This window comes from Pinus tabuliformis, chromosome 7 (genome assembly GCF_031772625.1).
Source record: "Pinus tabuliformis cultivar Carrire ecotype Pingquan chromosome 7, CPIR1, whole genome shotgun sequence".
Classification (NCBI taxonomy): Eukaryota; Viridiplantae; Streptophyta; class Pinopsida; order Pinales; family Pinaceae; genus Pinus; species Pinus tabuliformis.
In genome coordinates this window covers 1180067489-1180087652 of record NC_142293.1, presented here as the reverse complement: position 1 = coordinate 1180087652, position 20164 = coordinate 1180067489, and the positions used below count along the sequence as shown (strand labels likewise).

General features: G+C 35.9%; 1 pseudogene; it reads right to left on the bottom strand.

Annotated features, from left to right (window-relative positions):
* Nucleotides 1–237: 237 nt before the first annotated feature.
* Nucleotides 238–14587, bottom strand: LOC149251659 (aldose reductase-like; annotated as a pseudogene).
* Nucleotides 14588–20164: the final 5577 nt, after the last annotated feature.

The following is a 20164-nucleotide window of genomic DNA, read 5'->3' as shown; positions in this document are numbered from 1 at the left end:
AATCTTTGAAGCCCCGTGCCTTCATTCCTTAATTAACCATCTCCCTATCATAACAGCGGGAAACCTGTGTAACTAACCCTCCGCCTTGATCTCCACCATCGATCGCATCGCGATTTCACAGTCTCTGCTATGTTTACCACACGATTAAACCCTGTGTATTTTCCTCGCCATCCAACCGTCCGTCACATGATCAGACAGTAGTTGCAAGCCTCGCTCGCATGACCTACCCACCTGTTATCATGCCGGAAAAGTGGTTTCCCCGCCATTATAGCTGCCATGTGTCGAAGCGTCACTGGATCGTGCCATCGTATACAGATACCGCTTAACTCTGATAGGTGTTGTGATAAACTCGCTTACCACCTGTTTGTACGACTCCTACACATTAAACCCCATGTCACTTTCTCACGCAATAGCCATTGGATTTTCCACAGGGAGATCTAATGACTCTCGACCACCCATTCCCGCTGCTGCCCGAGTGTTTTTGTAACCAACCTCTATATATATCTAGAAGAGAGAATGTAATAGGGGTTGATGGGATGAGTGTTATCTTGATGTAAGGTTCAACTTCTGGAGACTGTAACTATTGTGATACTTGCAGCTTTTGGTGTTCATTTTCAGCTAATACAAGCTTCTTTTTCTGTTAATTGCTCACTTTCCACTTCTTCTTTGTTCCAGGTTGTGCATGTTATGCATTTATTCATGTGCTTTTGATGTTTAGCATTAGAGGGGCTGTCATCCCACCTCTGTGTTAGAATTTAGCATGTATTATTGAATATGCATGCAGGTTTTTGTTGTTTTAATGCCAAAGAGCTGTCATCCTGTCTATGCATTAGGAAATAGATCTACATACCTTTTAACTGGTTGCAGCTATCCATCACAGGGTCCTGTGCATATGCTGGTGCGATCAATATTCTCCATCATCACATTTTCCTTAAAACTATGAGTAATCAGTGGTCTAAAGCCTTGTAGTTAGGGGGTTTTCACCCATGTTTGGGGTTAAGAATAGTAGAAGTGGTTATCTGGCTTGAATATGCCTCATTCCTCTCATTCATCCACCATTTTCCAACATTTTTATTGAGTTTGTAATGTTCCCGAGCATCTATGATATACAACCTAGGAGAGTTTCTTGGGGTGATAACATTAATTGGCGCCATTGTCGAGGAGAGGAGAATCGAAGCTCAGCTTCCCTCGGAGAATGACAAAGTTCCAGATTTTGATGAGAGACAAGTTCTGGGCACATTTCTGGTTGTAATCATCTATCTGGCGACTCCACTAAAGGAGAACTAACCTTTGGCGACTACACATTGCAGTTCTAGCGTAGCTGGTGAGGTATGCTCGTAGAAATCCTTAGAAACCATCAGCTGAACCAGTGCCTGATCCTGAGAAGGTCGTTAAGCAGAAGAAAGTATCATAGAAAGGAGCATCAGGACTAGGTAAGCCTTAAAATTTCCATGTATCTCTGATAGTGAAAGTCACCTTCAGAGATTCATAAAGCTCCTTAGTCATTCATTTCCCTTTCGGACCTCAGTAGAAAGAAGCATCAATGCTATCTATCATATTCCTCCATTTCTGTCATTCTTTTCATTGATTCATACCACTCAGCCTACCATTATCCTTCCATTTACCTCAGTCATGGCATTCTAGCAAGCTCTTAGAAAGATAGAAAGAATCGTTGCTGCTAGGTATGGACCCCTAGTCTTGCCTACCCCTTTGAATGTCATGCCTGCAGGGGATTATCAATAATTTATGCCAAAGTTTACTGGTGTAGAAGGAGTAATAGCTGAAGAGAATTTAGAGGCCTTTTATAGCTATGTTGATAACCTGGATATCAATGAAGAGGATGTCTGGACGAGGGTTTTTGTCCAAAGCCTAGAGGGAGATGATAGAAAATGGTTTAGAGAATTACTCCCTAGGTCTATTGTAGACATTGAGTCCTTAGATGATGTATTCCTAAAGCACTGGGGGGAGAATAAAGATCTACTCTACTATCATTCTGAATTTGGGAACTTGTAGAGAGAAGATGGTGAGCTGTTGTCCGACTTCAACATTAGATTCAATCATATGTATAGTAGAATGCCAGCTGAAGTAAGACCCACCCCTACTTTTGTTGTGATTACTTATGCCAATGCCTTCGATTCTTAGTTCCACTGGCTGTTGAGAGAAAGAAGATCTGCTTCTTTGGCTGATATGCAAAATGTAGCCTTTGAGGTAGAAGAAAACATAATTGTTGCATAAATACTCGAAGGTGATGATGAAAGGAGAAGACAAGGAGGTGAATCCTCATCATCCTATGATCTTGAAATAGATGAATTGGCTAGGATGAGAGAGTTTTTAACCTCTGAAGTTTCCAAACTAAAGGCTAAGCAACATTCTAAGGAAGCATGAGCTCCTTGTTCCTTTACTCTTTCAAAGGCAAATCCATATAGAGGAGCACATGATCATTTGCAGATTTTGCAAAGAAATAAAGTTGCAAATGAAGCTAAAGGGGTAAGGCCCCTTTTACAGAATATAGTCATGGAGGAAGAGAAATATGAAGAAAAGGAGGAGGTCCATGGTTTGGAAGGTGATCCTTTCCTAACCATAGCTGCATATGAAGAAGCATTATCCAATGGCACTGCTTGTGAGTTTGTCGTAGCTGTAGAACAACAAGCTGATCAATAGAAGCAAGTTGCAGCTGACCCCTCCATCCTCCAATAATTTGTACTCGATGCTAGCTCATCTTCCCATGATTATGCAGGTCTATAAGTTAGCCAGCTTGCTATCATCCCCAACCCAATGATCAATAAGGGAGAGGAGAGATCCCCATCATCTTCTATCCCTTTGTCTTCTCAAATGACAATCCCTCAAAGTTTCCCCTTGAACAGTGAGACAGAACAAAATTCAACACTCAAGGCTAATACTGAGCATCTCAGTCTTGATATTCTAATGCCTACTCAGATGGCCCCCACAAAGAATGAAACGGCAGCTTTCTAGATGAAGAGGAAGAATATGCATAGTCTTGGAACTCCTCCTTGGATGAGGATTGTTTAAACAAAGATTCAGGAGTAGATAATGTTTCTGTGTCCCCTACACATGAACATATTGGTACACTATTCATATTTATTGTGCAGGCCACAGGTGACAAAGATAAGTACATAGCAACAGTGGTTATTCAACAGGTGTGCAGAGGCTCCCATGAAGAACGTCTAAGGAGGAAAATACATAGAAGGGAGATGAAATTTGATCCACATAAATGTCCTAAACCTTTTGAGGTAAAGGATCAAATTAATCCAATTTTGCTGATCTATGATGAACCGATCGAGAGCAGGAGAAACAATTTTGATGGATTATCAATTGGCCAATTTTTTATAATTATGATGTTTAAGGTCCTCTGGTCTTAATGATTGTACCCAGTTTCTTTTTCAGGTTTTAGAGTAGACTTGGTTTGACTCCATGCCCAATAGACACTAGGAAATGTTTTTGAAGTTGGTTTTGAATGAAGGCATTGGTCTACAGTTCTTGAGACCTCACAGGGAGGATCTCATCCCCAGAGGGAGCGAGTGTTAGCTCTTCTACAACTTCAAAGTTTAAGGGCCAAATTTAGGTTTGGTGGTGGGTTCATGCCGAAATAGGAGCTCGCAGCAGTTTCCTTTTCCTTCCTCTTTCAGTTTCCTCACACCCTCTTAACCTCCTGTTGTTTGTATTTTCCTCCAAAATCCTTCGTAGACCTATATTCTCCTCTGCTCCCACTTTTTGCTGTCTCTATTTCTTCTATGAAAATATTCATTCCCCGCTTTCCTCCATTCTTTTACAAGAACTCTTTGAAGCCCCGTGCCTTCATTCTCAAATTAACCATATCCCTGTCATAATAGTGGGAAACCTGTGTAACTAACCCTCCGCCTTGATCTCCACTGTCAATCACATCCACACGATTAAACCCCGTGCATTTTCCTTGCCATCCAACCATCCGTCGCATGATCAGACGGTAGTCGCAAGCCCTTCTCGCACGACCTACCCGCTCGTTATCATGCAAGAAAAGTGGTTTCCTGGCCATCGCAGCCGCCACGTGTCGAAGTGTCACTAGATCGCACCATCGCATATAGATACTGCCTAACTCTAATAGGTGGTGCGATAAACCCGCTTACCTCCTATTTGTATGACTCCCACGCGTTAAACCCCATGCCACTTTCCTGCGCGATAGCTGTTGGATTTGCCACAGGGAGATCTAACGACTCTCGACCACCCGTTCCCGCTACTGCCCAATGGCTGTTGGATCTGCTCGACCGTGGTCCAATGGCCCTCATTTCTCCATCTTGTTTCCTCCCAATGGCTCCCTCTGATATGATCACCGTCGTCGAACCACGCGATCCAACAGTTGAGCTTTATCCCCGGCCTACTCATGCTTCTGCCATGAAATCTTAACTCCTTTGACTGTCTTGAGCTTGCGAAGGACAACAATGATCAGTTACCTGTACCCGGAACATTCAATCTACAACCACCGCATTCAAGGAACAACATGGCTGAGAAGGAAGGGACCACTCTCGAGCAGTTAAAAGCATTCAAAGGTTATGGGTTTCATTCATATTTCACGCCACTTGCTTAGAGGAGGACCACAGAACACCAGAGAATTTCTAAATCATCCATTAAAGCAGGCTGAGTGTAGTGGAGCCCAATATCTGAGAACTAATGTGTTAGGTGGTCCATTATGACCCCTTCTCGTGTAACAAAATAGAGTGTTTTTGTAACCAACCTCTATATATATATATATATCCAAAAGAGAGAATGTAATAGGGGTTGATGGGATGAGTGTTTGATGTAAGGTTCAACTTCTGGAGATTGTAACTACTGTGATACCTGCAGCTTCTGGTCTTCAATTTCAGCTAATACAAACTTCTTTTTCTGTTAATTGCTCACTTTCCACTTCTTCTTTGTTCGAGAGTGTGCCTGTTATGCATTTCTTCATGTGTTGTTGATGTTTAGCATTAGAGGGGCTGTCATCCCACCTCTGTGTTAGAATTTAGCATGTATTATTGAATATGTATGTAGGTTTCTATTGTTTTAATGCCAGAGAGTTGTCATCCTATCTGTGCATTAGGAAATAGATCTACAGACCTTTTAACTGGTTACAGCTGGCCATCACAATGTCATGTGCATCTGCTGGTGTGATCAGTATTCTCCATCATCAAATTTTCCTTAAAAATGTGAGTAATCAGTGGTCTAAAGCCTTGTAGTTTGGGGGTGTTCACCCATGTCTGGGGTTAAGCATAGTAGAAGTGGTTATCTGGCTTGAATATGCATCATTCCTCTCATTCATCCACCATTTTCCAACATTTTTGTTAAGTTTGTAATGTTCCCGAGCATCTTTGATATACAACCTAGGAGAGTTTCTTGGCATGATAACAACCATTATCAATCAATACAAACACTGGTCGATGTTTAATAAAGCCTCGTATTTTGAATGTTTGAGTAGAAGAAATGTCATCCAACACATGTAGTAATATAACTGACTCATATGGCATAGCTGTGAGATCATTTTCAGTTTGGGATTCCCCTTCTTCATCCTCCAGCACCTCAAGGGATCGAGCTTCATCTAAGATGTTATCAATAATATCAATTTGAAAGAATTTTGGTTCCTTACATTTATGTCCCGGGGAATACTTTTCATCACAGTAGTAGCAAAGTCCTTATTTTCGTCTTTTAGCCATTTCTATTGGTGACAACTTTTGAATCTTAAGTGTTTGGGTGGGGTCTTGAGCTTGGGTGGGACACGCCTTAGCGATGAAATTTGGATGATTAGACTAGGCATTTAAGGCGATTTCCACATCTAAGGCATTCTGGCATGAGTCCAACCAATTAACTAGGTGGTGCATTCAGACATGGCCTTGGATAGCTTCTTTTACGCCTCTTATGAAATATTCCAAGTATAATTCATCTCCTAGACCATTAGTTTTGATGGCCAATTTCTCAAAGGATACAATGTAGTCCTTTACTATACCTGTTTACTAGACCTTTGTGAGAAGACACACAATTTTAGATTCCGGGTCAAAGTGATCACATATGGCTTTTGATAACATGTTCCAAGTTTCTCTCCCACGATAAACTTTCTAATGCCATTTCCACCACTGTCATCTCCCTTGGTCCAAGTAAAGGGATCCCACTTGTACTTTAGTTTCATCTTCGTGGATATCATTAAGGTAGAAATATTGTTCCTTTTGTGCTACTCATACTACAAGGTTAGAGCCATCAAATTTGTACATGTCTAGCTTGGATTTCCAGTGGTTGGAAGATTGACGATTTCCATGGAAGTGAATATGATGGTTGGATTCTCCTTCTATATTTGCATCAACACTAGGATCCTTAGTATGTGGAGGTCTTATAAGGGATTCTATTGCTGAGAGTTGTCGGGTAATCTTGGCCTCGAATGCATTGATTTTGTATTCAAGGTTGTTGATCCTCTCAATTGCCTATTCCGCAGCCAAAAATTGAGATCTAGTACCCAACATACACCAATCCTGGTCAATTGTTTTTAGCCTACTTAAGATTAGTTTTCTTGGAAAGAGGGAAATCTCGAGAGTCTAATGACATGGATCACTTGAACCTGTGTCAGAAACAGTTTTGAGACTGCTGAAAAATTGGGGGCTTACAAGTGAATGGTACCATTACAACCAATTCGTTGACCTGAATATTATGGGATAAGTCGCTTGCAAGTGTCCCAGGATGGTCTCTAACTATATTTTTTATTATTTTTTAGTTTTTTAACTCCAAGAGGAGTTTTACTCCCTCCTGATCAATATTACAGTGGCCAAACTCTAGAAATATTGATACTACCCAATTTCCTACAAAAATCGGGCGTAGGTTGTATTAACAAAAACCCCAAGGTCTTGGTCCTATCGAATGTGCTGTGACAATATGATCTCGACTATGGCGACCAAAACCGTCACTACACAAACAATCTGATATGCACTGTGAAAACCCCAACTGTTGAATCTAAGTTGTACAATGGCGGGAGAACCCCAACTGTTGGATCTGATCTGGAGGATAAGGTATAGGGTGATCTTCAGATAGAAGAGGGAATGATGATCACAAAGGAGTGTCAGGTGCTATAGATAAAATATATGCAGGGGTCTAACAATAAAACTCTACCCAATCTCTCAAGGCGCTAACTAAGGAGGATCAATCGTACCCTTAGCTGTACTACCCGACTACCCTAATGTACATGCGAGTAATCTCCCCGAGTGTTGTTCTCAGCATATTATAACAGCAAGATGACCTATGAATTACATAGGGTTAGATTTCAAGTGAGCCTAGGGGGCTTTGGATATACCCAAGTCTACGTGGAAGTGTAGTTGGTGCGTGGTTTTGTCTAATGTGCTACTACTCAAAGTGGTACCCATAGGGGTTACAAGGGATTCCAACAACCATGACCACCTCTTGTAGCTCCTGTGTGCATGCCTCCCCAAATCCATAGGTTTATACTCTCAACAACAGATCCCATGGTTTAAAGATGCCATAATATGTCTCTAGCCTAAAAACATTTCTGGCAAAATTGGAGGTATAAGTGAACCTAGAAAGTGCTCTAATACCACTTGTTATGCTCCTGAGTTGTGAGAAATCAAGAATACCATAAATAAAAAAAAATATAGCCCAAAACAAGGAATTATCACATGAAAGGAGAAAAATTGCAAAGTATTTTATTATTTAGAAACATACTCAATTTTTACTTGCCTCTTCGAGGGGTCAACCTCCAACAGAAAATATCTCAACTACAATAAGAATCGATGATCTTTCCCTTACTAACTAAGACTATTTATAGCTAAATAACATCCAAAACACTAACTACTAGTGGTCCCTTGCATAACAAGGGTTAACCACTTTATTTATTAACTATGATCAGTTTACAACTAACTGTGGTCCCTTTTCTCTAATGCAGGTCAACCACTTACAATTATTAATGCAGGCTTTATTGACTCTCTAGCTAACTATGACTCTAACTTGTCCCATTGGGATTATTACATAAATAAATTAGTTAGGGTTGGACCCTAACATATTTAAATTCATAAACGTGGATTTTAGCATAGCATTTATCATCCTCCTATATTTACTAGTAAATATTATGAGTTTTGGACCATTAAGATGAGAACTGAATTAGAAATAGATGAGTGATGAGACATTGTATCACATAGGTTTGTAAAGTCCTCAAGTCAACTAGCCTATGATGTTATGACACAAAATCAAAGGGATCAACTTATAACTGATAGGAAGGATGATGCAGTGACATTGTCAATCATTCAACAAGGTTTGGATGATAGAATTATTGTGATTATTGCAATAACAAACACATCCAAAGAATATTCAAGAATTCTACGGATAATATATAATGAAAGAGGGAGCAACATTGATGAGCATCGAAATGAGCAACAAAGCATTGCAATTGTTAATGAAGCACCTATTGTAACAAATGCAATTAGAGAAGCTATAAAATATCCATTGAAAAAGAGAAAGATATATAAAATGACGAGTCTAGAGTTATTATAGAGAAATTTGTTGAAGAAATTGCAAAATCTTTTGGCATCGAAAAATAAATTGTAGATATTAAGGAAGAGGTTGGTGGAGCATAAGAATGAAAACAAGACACAAACACTACAATCATCTCAGCTAATACAATAAAGACAATTGAAGAAATCGTAGAAGAAAATAGTGATTTTGTAGAATATAGAGTGCATGAACATGGGAAAAAGAGTGAAGTTGAGTATACACATACATGTCTCAAGAAGGGAAAATTTTAGGGGCTAATATTCATAGTTGGGCTAGTTTTCCATGCTTTTTCCAAAATAGAGATTCGTTAATTTCCATTTTTTCAAAGAAAAGTTTCACCAAAATTTTATGATATAAAACTATTTTACCTTAAAAATTGCCAACTTTTATATAGAGAATATATAAAATTATTAGAAAATTGAATATCTTTACGAAAGTATTGGCAAACATTTTACAAATTTCATATCATCAACTAGTGAGATTCGCCAAGGTTTCTAAACTTTAAGATAAATTTTCGTCCTTAAAATTTTCCTTGGTGTCAAGGATAAGATTGAAACCATCTTTGCAGCAACAAGAAATTGATTAATAGTTTAAGTTAGCTTTTCTTGAAGAGTGGCATCCAATGCTTGATTATAATAAATATGAAAGTGATTATGGAAAAGATACCATAAATACATCAAAGTATGAAACATGAAAGATAATGGAAACCATCAAAATTATTGAATCAGTTGCAACAGTGGAAGATATGAGAGAAAATAAAGTTACTTTTGATCTTAAGGGATTGACCAAAAAGTTCATTGAGAAGCATTTGAGGTACAAGAAAATGTAGAGAATAAATTAGACCAATAATACAAGGACATATTGAGGGAAATGACCAAAGTAACACTGAAGATAAATAACCATAAAATGAAGATAACTAACCATAATATATATGCAAAATAAAGTGTTTGGAGCAAAAGGGAAGAAAATTCTTATTCACAAAAGGTTGAGAACAACTTGCACCAAAATTCTGATGTAAAACAAGTTTTTGACTTAATGTCATGTACTGTAAGCCTAGTTGAGACATAGACTAGGAAACATCAATGGTCAAGATTAATGGGGAGTGTTAGATAATACCTTCTCATCTTAAAGAAAGTCATTGAGTCAAGTTAGCTAGTTAACTTTAGACAATGTCAATCTTGTGTGTGTCATGTATGTCCTAGCTAAGATTAGGATGACTATACTTAGATATTTTGAGTCTTTATAATCTTGTAATATTAAGCAAATGAATCAAACAATTCAGTGAGCAGGAGCTCACATTTGAGTGTGTTATTCGGTGGTTTCCTTCTCTATACATCTATCATGATTATTATCATTATCTCTATTTAACATGCTTTCATAATAATTAGTTGCATCATTTGAGTGTGTTATTTGGTGGTTTCCTTCTCTATACATCTATCAAAATTCTTATCATTCTCTCTATTTAACATGTTTTCATAATAATTAGTTACATCTATATATGTGTAAATCACTTTGTGTGATTTGATCCACAACAATATAATATTATCCTATTTTAATTAGTTACCTTTAAAAAACTAAAGAACATAGTGTATAAATCAATCTTAGATTGATTAATTAATTTCATTATATCTTAGTAATAAATAATTATACCCATCAATATATATAAAAAGTAGAGTGATTTTTGAAATAAAAATTTTTATATACTTTTCAAATTACACCATTCAAATTTATTATTCTAATTTTCAAACAAATATATTAAAAAACTGATAAATATATATATATATATATGTATATGTATATACTTACTACTATCACAATATGAAGTTTTTTAATGCCATTCTAAAAAGGCCATAGTCAAAGATCATTCCAATCGTTCTGGTTTCTTACCTTTTAATTGAACCCTCTGACCCTTCTAATACATGTTGGCACTACATTACCATGTCATGCTTAAAAACACAGTGGCCAACAATATCCAAGTCAGGTTGATCGGTGGGAATGAAAAACAGTAATCAATTTCATTTATATGGCATATATAAGGTTAATGATATGATAGAAGTAACGTTAACATCGGTGGATTAACAATCTTAATTATGACAATAGATAATGTGGAAGAACTGCCACTCTTAAAACATGGTACCACATGGTACCATATAAGGCTAATGATTTGATAAAAGTGACGTTAACATTGGTAGAACAACAATCTTAATTATGAGAATAGATAATGTGGACAAAGTGCCCCTCTTAAAACATGGCACTAATTACTTATTTAGAGACTAATATTAATGTTGTAAAATATATATCATTACAATATATTTAGTGTAATTATATAAATTAAATTATTATAATTCTCAATTTATAATATACATTAAAATATTTTAAATTTTAAAAATCATAATAGCTCATTAAATTATAATTTTATTTAATATAATAATTAGTAATAATAATGATAAAAGATTAATATATAAGTCAAATATATATACAATTTAAAACAAAACATGTAATAATTGTGGAAGATATTATATTTTAACTTAATGTGGATGATGAGGATCACTTGACTTTTTTTTAATTTTTTAATTGATGAGCTAGATTGATTCTTGAGGGAATATGCTCAGCATATGCTTCATCTGAATGCAACCATAGTGGGTTACATATTTTATTACGTTGCATTGAATTTTAATAAATTTAAAAAATTAGATTCGTGTCGCTTGGCTCATGCCCACCACTTTCCTAGGGATTACAATACATACGTAATTTTCGAAAAAATGCCTTTATATCTTGGTTATAAAGGATAGAAACTCTTCAACACTTTGTGTTTTATCTTGGTTATAAAGGATAGAAACTCTTCAACATTTTTGTTTGAAATTGCCTTATATCTTGGTTATAAACGATAGAAACTTTTCAACACTTTTGTTTTTATCTTGGTTATAAAGGATAGAAACTCTTCAACACTTTTGTTTCTTTTATCATGGCGTGAGATTCTTAAGGGTTAAGTAAAATCAAAGTCAATAATAATATTTGTGTTGCATTAGTTTTCTTGTTATATATTTATCAATGATAGATACAATTGAAGTATTCCGCTATATCAACCATATTAATATTTTTAATTTAGTTGTACTAGTACTAGCAATTGCACTAAAATGTTGCAAAGGAAACACTGCAAGGGCATATATTAGAGAAGAATTGTGCCATATAAAACATCTTTGAAAATAAAAATTAGTAAACAAAATGTCATTCATAGTTAGAAGATAAAGACAAATCACTTACATTATGCGAAATTAACAAATTCTGTAACATTTGCAACATAAATTGTCTCTTAATCTTCAAAGATGGTGTTTCAAGTTCCAATAATAAATATTTGATATATTTTAAAGAAATATATGTAAGATGACATCACATAAACTAAATAAAATAATATACAATATGATGGATAACTTTCGAAGTCTAAATTTATATCACAAATTCGGTAAGAAATTTCAGGCGTCACCATGTATTAGATATAATGAATTCAATTTTGATGGCTTCCTTTCACTAGTACATGAGAGGCAAATAAACATGGAGCATAGCTTACTTACATAATTATGCCATTCAACTACATGCAAACCTTTTAGGCCTAAATTATCCTTTTATTTTAATCCTGTTTGGTCTCTTAGGGGTTTAGGCTTTGGCATATGCAAGGAATAAAATACAAGTGTTACGAAGGATTTGAACTTGGTACCCAAAGAGGTGGGATCCATGATGCAATCACAACCAAGGATCGTCCTCAGTTCCAACTTCCCTTCCACTTCCCACTTTCCACATTTAACAAATAACTACACGAGGAAAGGCACCAATCAAACCCTTCCATACAATCCATCAACATCAATATCCCTACTGGGTATTTATATCTCATCACTCTTCCCCATAAAGATAAATTGAAAGTATGCATCCAAAAGGCTCTCAATATTTAGATCTCATCACTCTACCCCATAAAGATAAATTGAAAGTTAAACATCCAAAAGCTCTTAGCTACTAAGGATTGGGAACACAGCCAATTTTACTTAATTTTTATTTTCTATTTATTCATAAAGCAAGCCCATGTTGTTGGATATCTATGTCAACTTATTATCTAAATGAATATAGTGTTGGAAAGTGACTTTCTCTTGAATACACTTTAAGAACTAGTAAAGAAAATAATCGTTGTTGTTATAGTGGGGTTGGATATTATGATATCAATGCCAAACACTACTGCAAAAATAGCTTATCGAATTCAATAACTTTAAAAATAAATTTTATTATCCTTTTATATTCACCATCTTACTTTTTCACAACATCTCTAATTTTTCCTTATGAATACTAAGAGTGTCTTTGTGAGCTCTTAGCAGAGATTCACTTTTTTGCTCATTATCATTGAAATCTACTTCTATTTAAACTTCGTTCTTTTGGACTAATATCCCCAGTCCAATGATACATAACTTTTAAGCATGGAATGCAATGACTCACAGTAACATGGATCTTGTGCTTCCTGCAAGCATTCAAAATCTTATCATATCTCCCCGAATGGATTTCCATCTGTATGTGCCATAGTCTTTGTATAAATATCATGTATAAGTGACATCCATATTATTTGACAAGGACTGTAAAATATGCACATGGAAGCAAACCTTGAATACTAGTGCTTTGGTACGTGGCACACAGAAGGAAAATTTATTGCATGGTTAAGTAGACATTCCAACTTTATCACTGTGAAATTAGTTATCCCAATTTCTCGAACATTTTTCTCTACTACAGGTTTTTCCATTTCTCTCCATACACCCTCCATGTCTCAATCTAACACATCAATAGCTTTGGGAGGGATACTTTCCCCTTCTATCTAATGAAATGGTCAGTGGATCTGAAATAGAAAATGATGAACATAAGAATCAAATCAAGACAACCTCTTTTGGACTATGGTGTTTGAAATTTCTACACAAATAAAATCAAATTTGTAAATTTTTATTGGTGCAGACAAAATCTTAGTAAAAAATCCATTTCTCAAATTTTGAGTTTTGATTTTTGTTTCTATCAAACAAAGATAGAAGGTTTTCAGATTAAGATTTTTTTATTAATTTTTTCATGAACTCCCTTGTTAAGTTCTCAAAATTTGGATTCAAGTATAGACATCCTATATATATAATCCAAGTGGGTCAAACACACGAGGTAAATAACACGAGAAATCTATGGAGTAAAACAATAATACACCACCTCAAGCATGAAGGTTACATACCATGTAAAGATCAAGATAGTCAAGTTGTAGATTATTAAGAAACGAGTGAAGGGCTACCTTGACTTTGTCAGGAGACATATTGGTGCACCTGCCCAAATCCCAAACAGAAAAGATAATGAAAAACCCATTAGATATGGGTGCAGTCTGCTAGTTTAGAAACGGGTTGGTTAATCATAGTTTCAAAGTGTCCTATATGCTAACTAGGAGATCAATTTACAATTTGAAGTAGAAAAGATATAAAATGTTGAAATGTAATACCTACCAAAGTTTGGATACCACAAAAAGATCCTTCTTATCAATTTCTGCATCCACGGAAGCTCTCAGTCCATGGCCAATCTACAAAACACCGCTAAGAAATCAACCAAGCAGAGTTATTGAAGCAATTCAATGTCAGCGCAACATTTTTCCCAATATTTCAATAAACCCACAATTTTTAGTCAATAATTACATAAGCTGAAACTCAAACCATCACCTCCTCCTCAACGTCGTATATTTCTGTAGTATCAATATGGCGGTAACCGTTCTGCAATACCCAGTTGTCAAATACATCAGTTAGAAATTTGAGTACAGTTTCATAAGCACCATTAAGCCCACTGTAAAAACTAGCCCATTAATAGCAAACTATTCTAATAAAATTTAGACTCAAAGTAATGTTCCAAAGTCCATTACCTGCACTATGGCATTGAAGAGAGCATCCGCAACAACCCCACTTGAATTATAGGTGCCAAGGCCCACAACAGGGATTTAATTCCCACTTATGAACTTGTATTTTACCTCAGATGCCATTGCGCACATGTAATCCTGTGGAGCAACATTGTGTGCTTGTGCCATCGTATGATTATGTATTCTGAAATATAATTGTTGAAAACAACAGGGATTTAATTCCCGCTTATGAACTTGTATTTTACCTCAGATGCCATTGCGCACATGTAATCCTGTGGAGCAACATTGTGTGCTTGTGCCATCGTATGATTATGTATTCTGAAATATAATTGTTGTGATTGTTTACATTATTAGGTTCTTTATTTTTAATTTGGAAGTGTAATGGAATCAAACTAGCTTTATCATCTATCAAATTCAATAACTTTAAAATTAACTTTTATTACCCTTTTAGATTCACCGTCTTCCTTTTTCAAAACATCTCTAATTTTCCCCTGTGAATACTATGAGTGCCTGAAATTCACTTTTCTTCTCATTATCATTGAAAAACCTACTTTTGTGGCACTTCTCTTTGTACCTTGTCTCTTTCATTTGCTGACACACCTATTTTTGGTTTTACTTCTTTAACTTTCAAGTTTAGGAGTGTCTTTGCGAGCTCTTAATAGAGACTCATTATTTTACCTTTTCCTAACAATTACCCTATTAGTACTCCAATATTCATTTCTTGGTTGTGACCGCAAAGATTTCCCACCAGAAACGTAAATATCATCTGAACAAAGAGATTAATCAGAAGAATAATATGGTAGTGGAAGGTTTTACAGAGGTAGTGGTTTTGAGTGAGGATGATAAACATTATATTCAATGATAGGAGCAATGGAAATTGGAGGAATAGTAATGAAACTTTGAATTCAAACATATTTCTGGGGAATCTGAGAGTTATTAGCATTTCCAATTTTGTTGTTGAAGTTATCGCTATATAACATTTTAATTATTAAATGTTTCTATTTTTTTTGTCTAAATTTAGTGATACATATTTTTGATGGATTTCGAATATTTGTTTAATATTTTATTTTGAAGGAATAAATAATTTCAGGACTTTGAAAAAAAAAAATTGACTGATTTCTGCATAATGCACTGTTAAAAATTAAATTTAAGATTCTAAAAAATCATAATAAGGACAAAATCAACTCGAAAAAAATACTTGAAAGAAAAACATTTCTGCCTATGCCACAGTTGGCATGGGAATGCATTAATAGATAGAATAAAGCAAGATATTTAAGATTCTAAAAAATTCCTAACAAAAACAAAATTAACTGAAAAAAAAATAATAATAATAATCAAAAAATTAAAAATAAAAATAAAAATAAAATAAATAAATAAATAAAAATAAAAATAAAAAATAAAATAAAATACTTGAAACAGAAACATCTTTCTGCCTATTCCACATTTGTGACAGGAATGGACTAATAGATAGAATAAAGCAAAGCATTTAAAAATTACACTTCAAATGATATAAACAAACATATTGTTTATGCTAAAGTCAAAAGATAAAAAATATGATCACAAGAGTAGAAAGATTAGTTTCAAAATATCAGGAATGATAACATTGAAAAGATTGATAAACTCATTTCATTATTAACGGTATCCTACAAAGAGGGCCAAAATTTATGAATATGCATTATCAAAGAATTCGTTTCTTGAGAGTTCCAAAAGTCCCAAAAGTTTCATGGTATGTGCTCTCTAACCTTCCCACCCAATGACACATCCCAGGACTAATTCCAATGCCAAACCTTAGCCTTGAATCCATCCATGAATGCTCTTTTTGCTCTTTTTTTTCCATAGTGCATCCCCATTCCAGGTCACAATTACTTCAATTGTTCAATTCATAGAATGTTATTTCTGAATAATCAAATTCGAGCTCCATATCCCTTAAAATTGAGCAACTTTCTGCAGTTTCATTTATCTCCAGCATAACATGTGAAGTGTCATAGCGAACACGTTTCTTTCTAGGAAGGAATAGATTGTAGACTCCGAGTTAGGATTATAAACCCAAGATATGTCCACAGTCGGAATCAACCTAGCATTGAAGGATCGTTTCGAAGAATACTCCAGTCAACTGCTATTGTGTACAATCCATGTTTTCAGCACCAAAGATTCACTTCTTTTCTACTTTTTCTTCAGGGCTCAAAAGAGCATGTTGGAAAAAATAATCCCAACCACCGCAATAAACAGCCGAACAATAGCCATACATGTCAGAGATTTTTGTAGGTTGTGTCTCTTCTTGAAGACATTTTTGCAGGTTGCGTCTCTGCTTGAAGACATTTTCGCAGGTTTCGTCTCAACGTGAAGATAGAAGGACCAAATCTAGATGTGAACAATTCAGAAACCCAGCAAAAGGCATTTAAAGAATTTATGTACTTGGGTAAACTGATATGGGCAAGCATTAATTCAACAACCTTGCCCACATTCCAGAAACACCTGCACGACTCTGATCACACTCAACAACAACATCAGAATTACTTTCTCTTTGTCATGAATTAAATGTAAAATTGTATGTTGAGTTATATATGAATGAAAAAGTCATTTTGTAGAGGTTAGACTGTGTAGAGAGGTTAGAGAGCAAGAAAAAAGAAAAGAGCCCAAGTCTCTGTGGAGAAAATGGTGGAGCATTTTTTGGTGGGCACGTGAAAACAACAGTTACTCTGTTTTACTGTGTGTCACTCTACATAAGATTGAATCTCTGTAAAATTTTATTTTATTTTGTAAATGAGCCACAGTCTCATGTAGACGTATTTTTCATGTTTAAGAAGCGAATACTATGTTTTAGTGCGTTGCTTCAAACCCATCTTGTTATTTTTGTTGTGAGTATTCATTAAGTCTCTAGAATAGTTCTGAGGTGCGTGAAATCCAAGTCTTGGAAATTATCCTCACGGTGCGCGAAGGTAGCTCTGCGAAATCTGCTTCGCGGTGCGCGAACCTAGTTTCACGAAAGTAGCTTTGCGAAAGTTATAACTCTCTGCCTCTCCCCTCCGCGAAAACAAAAATTAAATTTGCCAAATATTTTTAACATGGTATTAGAGCGGGTTAAACTCTGTTAGTGTAAAAAAAGTGCTTTTACTGACAGTAAAAATTTCTTTTGAGTGTGCATTGTTTTTAGCATATTTATGAGCACGTAGAAAGTTTGTTTTTACGCTCAGAAATGGCAACATCAAGCACAAGCTTGAATAATCCTCAAATACCTCAGTTTAATGGCAAAAACTATGATTATTGGGCTATTACAATGAAGGCCCTGTTTTCTTCTCAACGCATTTGGGATTTGGTGGAGAATGGTTTTCAAGAAATAGCAGATGCAGCAGTATACAATGCCTTATCTCAACAAGAAAAATATGTGTTAAGGAACAACGTGAAGAAGGATTCAAAAGTCATGTTTTATATCTTTCCAGCAGTTCATGAAAGTATTTTTCCAAGGGTTGCAGCAACAACGAAGTCCAAGCAAGCATGGGACATCCTCCAGACACCCTACCAAGGCATGGAAAAAGTCAAGACAACAAAGCTGCAAATGTTGAGGAGAGATTTTGAGACACTCTGTATGAAAGAGTCTGATAATATAAACTTTTTTTTACACATGTAAGTGGGCTGGTTACTCAAATCAGGTCTCATGGTGAGACACATGAGGAAAGAAGAATAGTTGAGAAAGTTTTGAGAAGTCTGCGAGCAAGGTTTGAGGCCATTGTTGTGGCCATAGAATAGACAAAGTATCTGTCACAATTCACATTGGATGAGCTTAATGCATCACTGATTTCTCATGAACATAAACTGAATAGAAGCAAACTCCTCATTAGAGCATGCGTTCAAGACACAAGTATCATTTGGTCAAGGTCGAGGTAGAGGAAGATTATATGCTAGAGGAAGAGGAAGAAGCGCACCCAGAGGTCGAAGAAGCAGCCCTTCAAGCTCAAATGGAAGAGGCAGCAATCAAAATCCAAGTCAAGGCCCAAGTCAAAATCAAGCACAAGGTCAGAGGTATGATAAATCTCAAGTTTAATGTCATTACTGTAAGAAGTATGGTCATTGTGCAAATGAATGTAGAAAGAAGCAATATGACATTAGTAGCAAACCAAGTGTAAATTTCACAAGAGAAAATCAGAACCATGATAGCATGTCTTTAGCTTGTAATGTAACATACGAAAAACAAAGTGATATATGGTATCTAGATTCAGAGTGTAGCAACGACATGTCAGGAAACATAGAAATGTTTTCTAATCTAGATGAAAGTGTGAAATCTGAAGTGACATTAGGGACTGATAGCAAATTCTCTGTCATGGGAAAAGGAAGAGCTAATATCCTAACAAAGAAGGGGGAGAAGAAATACATCTCTTATGGTTACTTTGTCCCCGGTTTGAAACGTAATTTCATGAGCGTTGGATAGCTCATGCAGAAAGGCTGCAATGTCTTTTTCAAAAATGATGTGTGCACAATTTTGGATAGGCCTCCAAGTAGACAGTTGATTGAAAAGGTTTAGATGACAGACAATAGAATGTTTCCCCTAAAAATAATATCAGATTTGCAGAAAGAAGGTTCCCAAGAACAACTATCTATGAACTCACAAGGAAATGGAAGAAAAGGGGCAACTGTTACACAAGTAAAATTTCAAGCAGAGGTAAAAGATGGAAAACTGGTTATGGCACTTGAGATTTGGACATCTCAACTTTGGAGGTTTGAATTTGTTGCATAGGAAAGGCATGGTGAAGGGTTTACCACTCATAGCAAAACTATACAGCACATGTGAAGGATGTATCTTGGGCAAGCAACATAGAGAGATATTTCCAGCAAAAAAGTTAGTGAGGAAAAAGGCACCTTTGGAGAATGTCCACTTAGATTTATGTGGACCAATGCAAACACCATCAATTGGTGGTAGTCATTATGTACTGACATTCATAGATGACTACACAAGGAAGACATGGGTCTTTCTCCTAAAATAGAAAAGTGAAGTGTTTGAGCGCTTTCGCCAATGCAAGGCTCTTATTGAAAAGCAAAGCAAACATTTCATCAAAGTCCTTAGGACAAATAGAGGTGGAGAATACATCTCAAATGACTTCCTTCGATTTTGCAAGGAACATGGAATTCATAAGAAATTTACAACAAGATATACACCGAACAAAATGGTGTGGCAGAAAGGAAGAATAGGACCATTATGGAAATGGCAAGGAGTATGTTGAAGGCAAAGCATTTTCCAAATGACTATTGGGCTGAAGTTGTTGCTTGTGTAGCATATATCCTGAATAAATGTCCAACCAAAAGTGTCCAAAACAATGTTCCTAAAGAGGCATGGAGTGGAAGAAAGCATAATGTCACTCACATGAGAGTTTTTGGATGTGTCGCTTATGCACATGTCCCGGATGAGTTGAGAAAGAAGTTGGATAGCAAGGGGGAGAAATGCATATTTGTTGGATACAGTGATGAATCCAAGGCATACAAACTCTACAATCCATTAACCAAGAAGGTCATAATCAGCACAGATGTGCAATTCATAGAAGAGAAAGCATGGGATGGAAGCTTAGAAAATAAAATCAATGTCAAAGCATGCATACCACATAAGGACAGAGACGAATTAACAACAGCAAGTAACTCCTCAACTCTGATTCCCTCTACTACTATTTAAGCGTAGCAAAGCAGGTAGCAAGCAACGCCATCAACAAATAATAGGATAGTTTTGTGCAGCCAGGCAAGTGCTTCTCTGTTAAAATT